This window comes from Bubalus kerabau, chromosome 4 (assembly GCF_029407905.1).
Source record: "Bubalus kerabau isolate K-KA32 ecotype Philippines breed swamp buffalo chromosome 4, PCC_UOA_SB_1v2, whole genome shotgun sequence".
Lineage (NCBI taxonomy): Eukaryota > Metazoa > Chordata > Mammalia > Artiodactyla > Bovidae > Bubalus > Bubalus kerabau.
The window spans coordinates 172,860,025-172,866,960 of NC_073627.1; the positions used below are offsets into that span (position 1 = coordinate 172,860,025).

The window sequence follows — 6,936 nt, forward strand, 5'->3', positions numbered from 1 at the left end:
GTCCCTGGGATTCTCCAGGCAAGAACACTGGAGTGGGTTGCCATTTCCTTCTCCAATACATGAAAGTGAAAAGTGAAAGTGAAGTCGCTCAGTCGTGTCCCACTCTTAGTGACCCCATGGATTGCAGCCTAACAGGCTCCTCTGTCCATGGGATTTTCCAAGCAAGAGTACTGGAGTGGGGTGCCATTGCCTTCTGTGAATAAAAAGGACAGGTCAAAGGACATTAGATCACTGGAGATCCCTGCCCCTAGAGGGCGCTGCTCTTTCTAGAACAGGAGCACAGGTTACCTAGAAAGGTAATTTAAATGTTTAAGCATTTTGGATTACGTCAATTGCAAGCATTCATTCAATCTAATTATATAGGACTAATCTGTCTTTAATAGATACTATTAATAATTTATATTGTTATCTTTAATAATGTAGTTCTGTTTAAAATGTCCGTTTGCCAGTTACTTTTCTCAGGAACTTCCTCTTAATTCCTGAGTTTTACTTGGAGTCTGTAGCAGTCTATGAAAGCATCCATGAGTGGGGATTTAGCAAGGCACTTTTAGAGAAATAAAGATCAGTTTCCAATGAAAGGAGATGCCAAAAAAATTATAGTATTAAAACAAGAAGATATATGTGTCTCATTACAATATGAAAAATAAAAATCCTTTTAAAGAGCTCTTAAATTTCTCCTAACTCATACACACAAGGTTTTGGGTTTTTTTTTAATTGTTCTAAAAAACAATTCTTTTTAGATTCTTTTTAATGTTAATGGGCTTTGTTTGTTTGTTGGCTTTTGGATTCCTCTGAGGGGATGATCTCTTTAGTTTGCTGCGGCTTCAAAGCCAAGTCTTTTTGTTTAAATACAAATGTCAAGTTCAAAATGGAAAGCGTAGTGGATGTTTCTGGTCCTCTCTCCAGATCTACCCTCTCTCCTTCTGTATTTTGCTCTGCGCCAAGGATGTTGATCTCTGAGGAGTGTGTTAACCAGCTTTCTTGCCCTCTGGCTTCTGGGAGACTTGACCAATGGAAGGAACCAGCAGGAAAACCACACAGGAGAAGAAAGAGGTTGTGTTTATTCCCCAGCATTCTCCTTGCTGGCTGTGGCTTGACAGCGGCCCTGTTGCTCTGTTTAGGGCACGTTCCTCCTGTTGGTGAAAGTGTTAGTCACTCAGTCCTGTCTGATACTCTGTGACCCCATGGATTGTAGCCCACCAGACTCCTCTGTCCCTGGGATTCTCCAGGAAAGAATACTGGAGTGGGGTGCCATTCCCTTCTCCAGGGGATCTTCCCCACCCCAGGGATCGAACCCTGGGTCTCCTGCATTGCAGGCAGATTCTTTCTTGTCTGAGCCACCAGGGAAGTCCTCCTGTTGGTGGCCCTCTCCTACATCTACAGTCTCACAGGGTCCAGAAAGGGTTATTTCTCTTTGCCCCTTCGACCCAGGGGTGGAAATGGCTTTATACCTTTGCTAGCCCCTGTTGCTTTTCCTTAACCCTGTCCTTACCTCTGTAAATGGACACGTGATTAACTTTCCTGCTTTTTATCTTTTGGAGTGCTGGGAACTGCTGTGACTCTGACTGATACAGAAAGCCAGCATGGTTAAGAAAAGAGGGCCAAATTGGGAGTCCCGCAGCTTTACTTCTGTGCCTAGCTCAGTTACTATTTCGCTATGTGACCTTGGGTAAATCCACTTTACTCTCTGGATTGCAAATGCCTCGTCTATAAAAAGAGTGGTTGGACAAAATCAGAGAACATAGCACTTTTTTTTTTGCTCATGTACCTCCAGAAGAATTCTGAAAAACCACATAATCACATATTTTAAAATGTTGTCATCACAATTTTAAATAGTTGTAAAGGGCATAATGTCCTGCGTATTGTAAATATTAGTGTTTAAAAATAAAACTGTTACTTCAATCTTTAAAATATATCCAATGGAATTTAAATATCTTACTGATTTTATGTCCACCATCATCCATTTAAAAAAAAATAGATGAACAAACTCTTAACAGTTAGAAATTTTACAATGTTCTTCTTTCTCCTTTAAATAATTTTTTTCCATTCCACTCCCCTCACAGAGTTTTATAGGAATGTAATATATTCTTCTGCTTGTAAGCCTCATATGGATCATCTTGGCATGGTCTCTAAATCAAAAATACGTTTGTAGATGAAAATTGAAAAATATTTATATTTCCTGTGATCCTAAGGCTCTAAGTGTTAAGCACTCTTCTGAATTAAGTCATCAACACAATTAATTTTAGGATACAGTTGATCAAAATTTTGATAATTGTTAAACAAAAATGAAATTAATGGAAATCCGTCTCTTAGTGGGCTGGATAGAGGAGGGACTGTAATATTGGGATTAAAGGAAACTCTCAGCATTTGGAAGCAGGCCTCTTTCTGGCATCCTCTCCCCATCCACTCCCAACCCAGGGTGATCCACCCAGGGCAATACCCCACAGTAAGACTGGATGCAAAAGGAATGCACCTTTATTTTGTCAAATAGGAGAAGGGCAACCAATAAAGGGAAGGTGAGCAAGGAAAACCAGATTCATGTCTTCATATTGGAGCTCTCAGGCAGGTTGGTGACAGGATGCCATACAGGCAGCAGTTGAGAATCTAGTTAGCCACGCTTTTAAAACTCTCTGTGTCGACTACTCTTTCAAAATTGGATCCCCAGTGGATGTGTCCCCTACTTTACAAGACATCCCTCGATGGGAGCTTTCACAGCGAAGTCAGTTCTGCTGTCAGACAGCCTCAACACTATGTGCTGTGTGATTTGGGTAAATTTTTTGCCTCAGTTTCCTCATCTCTAAAATGGGGGTATATATCAATCTACCTCATGGGGATTCTTTAAGAATTAAATGAGGTAATGTGTAAAGCTGGAGAAGGCAATGGCACCCCACTCCAGTACTCTTGCCTGGAGAATCCCATGGATGGAGGAGCCTGGTGGGCTGCAGTCCATGTGGTCGCTAAGAGTCGGACAGGACTGAGCGACTTCACTTTCACTTTTCACTTTCATGCATTGGAGAAGGAAATGGCAACCCACTCCAGTGTTCTTGCCTGGAGAATCCCAGGGACGGGGGAGCCTGGTGGGCTGCCGTCTATGGGGTCGCACAGAGTCGGACATGACTGAAGCGACTTAGCAGCAGCAGCAGCAATGTGTAAAGCACCTGAAATAAGGTAAATGATTTATCCGGAAAGGATTCATAGGATTGCAGAAGTTCCTTACAGCTCTGACATAGTCTAGGACGGGCCTGGGACCCATGGCATGTGATCTGTGTTCTTCTGTTAAGCCTCCCACTTTAAGGCAATGAGCTATCATTGTCAATGTCCTGATGTCGCTGAAGGGAAAGCGGAATACTCTAGGCTTGTCAGCTCTGCTTCGGGGGTAAGTTTTACTGTCTACTGAGGCTTTTCCAGTATTTCCAAAAAAGCATCAGTCAATATATATCCCTAGGTCTTGACCTTTGCCCCCTCGAGGAGGGTGATATTTCCAGTTTATTCTCATGGTAGAAGAATGGGGCCATGGGGCTGTAGGTTACAGACTCATTTGACTGTTTTAATCTGTTGTTGTTTAGTTGCTAAATCATGTCTGACTCTTGCAACCCCATGGATTGTAGCCCGCCAGGCTCCTCTGTCCATGAGATTCTCCAGGCAAGAATACTGGAGTGGGTTGCCATTTCCTTCTCCAGGGGATCTTCCAGACCCAGGGATTGAATCCCTGTCTCTTGCATTGGTAGGAGGATTCTTCACCACTGAGCCACCTTAACAAGGCTCCCCTATTTCTCAGAGACACAATCATAATCAGGCTATGTGCGAGCCCAGAAAATGTCAGCTCCTGCTTTCCAGGAGTGAGAATAAAGTATATATTCACTCATTCCCTCCTAGAGAAATGGGTTGCTTGGGGGCCACTTTTGTAGCAGGCAAGCCAATATCCTTGCTTTCTGCCAGAGAAACAGAAAGAAACACTGATATGCTAAAAAGTTGCTAACAGAGTCAGCTTCGCTGTCACCTGCTCTGATGTGACTTGGGCGCTAATATTACTGCTCAGACACGAGGCCTGCACGATGCCTACCCTGCTGACTGCCACTCCGCCACCAGAATGTGGGCCTCCCTGACGCACTAGTGGGCTGAGTTCTGAATTCTCAGTTTCATTTCCCACTGATCCAGAGGAACGCTGCTATTTTCCCTTTAGATAGAAACTGTTTGTATTGATGGCTCCCGGTTTGGCTTTCTTCTTTACCATCTCTCAGAGCACAGCTTTAATGTATAGTCTTGGGCAGCTTTATCCTAATGTTTTTTTATTTTGAAATTTAATTTTATTCTAACATTTTTGGAGAAGAAATAAAATTGGTGATAAGTATGGTAGATTGATTGCATTCAGTTCAGTTCAGTTCAGTTGCTCAGTCGTGTCCGACTCTTTGTGACCCCACGAACCGCAGCACACCAGGCCTCCCTGTCCATCACCAACTAAGGGCCCCAATTCTTTATTCCTGCCTGTACCCCTGCCTGGCACCAGGTGACTGTGAAGTGTTCTCCTGCTTGGACTCTGGGTCCAGCTGCATGACTTGTTTGGTCCATAGGATGCTCACAGATGTGACTTAAACAGGAGTTTGCAATGTGCCTGTGCAGTTGGGCTTGTCTGCCATGGCCAAGTGAACACACATAGACTAGGCTGCTACAGGATGAGAAATGTGTGGACCGGAATCATGTGGCCCTAGTTGTCCCAGCCATGGCCAACAGAGATCAGCCAAGAGTCAGTCCACCCCAGGTATGTGGACAAGCCCACCCAAGATCACAGGAATCTTTCAACTGATCAGCAGGCTCACAAATTAAATTCATGGAAATTATTATTTGAAGCCATTGAGTCTTGGGGCTGTTTATTAGGTAACATTGTTGTAATAGATAGCTTATGGCCTCCCCAGTGGCTCAGACAGTGAAGAATCCACCTACACTGGAGGAGACCTGGGTTCAATCCCTGGGTTGGGAAGATCCCCTGGAGAAGGACATGGCAACCCACTCCAGTTTCCTTGCCTAGGAAATCCCATGGACAGAGGAGTCCATGGGGTGGCAAAAGAGTTGGACATGACTTAGCAACAATAGATAGCTTATAGAATAAGCAGACTTGCCCTCCAGGGAAAATATTCAAGGAAGCGTCGCGTCCACATGCAGCACCTCTCAAGGACTCTGGAAATTGTGAGAATTAAAGGAAAGAGGGGCTTTTATCAGGGAGGCTCAAATGCCTCCACCTGGCAGGTAAGGCTGTACATTAATGAGATTCAGGCTAGCAAAGGGAAGATGAGCACAGGCTCTGCAGCTGGACACCTGAGTCTAAAACTTAGATCCACGTAGGAGCTCTGTGTCCTTGGGCAAGTTTCTTCACCTCTTGTGCCTCAGTTTCATCATTTATAAAGCAGGGAGGGTAATAAATAGTACCTACCTCATCAAATTGTTAAAAGAATTGACGGTTTTAATGCACTTAGAACAGCTCATTGCAAGCCCTGGGTAAGTATTTGTTAAATAAATAAATAAAACGTGACCTCATTTATACCAGGCTAGGAAGGCCTGGGAGACTTCCGGATTACTTTTGTCCTTCAGTAGGAAGGATACATTTAGATCATGGAGGACTGTTTTCATTTCATATGGTCAAACACTGACTTCTGCAAAGTTGAATGCATACTCAACAGCTCTCAAAAATCCAAGGAAAAAATGTTTTTCTTTGGAAAAATTCACTCTATTGAGTGAATATCCTTGGCTCAGTCAATTCCCCTTACTAAGTTCTTACTAAGATGGCATAAGTTCTGGGGCAGTGCTCAATGTCAGATTTCAGGAAGGAGAGCAGAGATGATGCTATCCACTGTTAAAGAGTCTGTGAATGATTTCCATTCCAAAGTATTGGAATAAAAATATTGGCACATAGAGAAGTAATCTTCAACACACATTTATTATCTCACAATTTCCGTGGGTCAAGAATCTGCTTTGGGGTCTCTCATGAGGCTGCAAGCAGTGGCTGGTGTCCCACTGAAGGCTCAGTGGCGGAAGGATCTGCTTCCAGGCTTGCTTACCTGGTTGTTCACAGGAGTCAGTTCTTTCTGGGTTGTTGGACAAAGTGCTACATTTCCTGAGTGGTGTTGGCCAGAAACTATTCCCAGTTCCTTGCCACATGGAACTCCTCAATATGGCAAACTTGCTTCATCAAAGCCAACAAGGTTGAGTCTACTGAACAGAAAGAGGTTATAGTCTTAAGTAACATAACCGTGGAAGTGAGAACCCATAATTTGCAGTATTCTGCTGATTAGAAGCAAGTCTCAGCTTCACTCAGTGTGAAGGTATTATGCAATGGCATGGATACCAGGACGCGGGGATAAGTGAGGGCCACCTTAGAGTCTGCCTGCCTGGCTGCCTACCAGAGAGACTACACGGCAGCTTGCATGCACGCACGCTGAGTTAATTCAGTTGTGTCTGACTCTTTGTGACCTATGGACTGTAACTTGCCAGGTTCCTCTGACCATGGGGATTCTCCAGGTAAGAATACTGGAGTGAGTTGCCATGACCTCCTCCAGGGGATCTTCCCAACCCAGGGATCGAACCTATGTCTCTCATGTCTCCTGCATTGGCAGGTGGGTTCTTTACCACTAGAGCTACCTGGGAAATACTCACAGTGCAGCTTGGCTTCCTCAAAAGACGGCGGCCTCAGGGAATTTGGGTTTCCTGCAAGATGGTTCAGGGCTCCAGGTGTGAACATTCTAATGAATAAAGATACTTTGTCTTTCATACTTCAGTCTAGAAATCCAGTCAACATGACTTCCACAGTGGTCTATTGGTTGAAGCAGTCACAAGTTCACCTAAATTAAGAAGAGAATTAGACTCCAGCCCTTAGGAGTAGAGGCAAAGACATTGTAGAAGAGCAGTGGGATGGGAGACATGGTTGCAGCCATCTTTGAGCTC

At 44.0% G+C, this 6,936-nt stretch overlaps 1 long non-coding RNA gene across 1 annotated transcript; it reads right to left on the reverse strand.

Moving 5' to 3' along the window:
- Nucleotides 1-809: 809 nt before the first annotated feature.
- LOC129651782 (uncharacterized) lies at nucleotides 810-6,936 on the reverse strand. Its single transcript, XR_008714299.1, has 3 exons — nucleotides 6,649-6,936; nucleotides 6,054-6,207; nucleotides 810-1,133 (listed from the first exon to the last, which is right to left on the reverse strand). It is a non-coding gene; the product is annotated as an uncharacterized LOC129651782 (long non-coding RNA).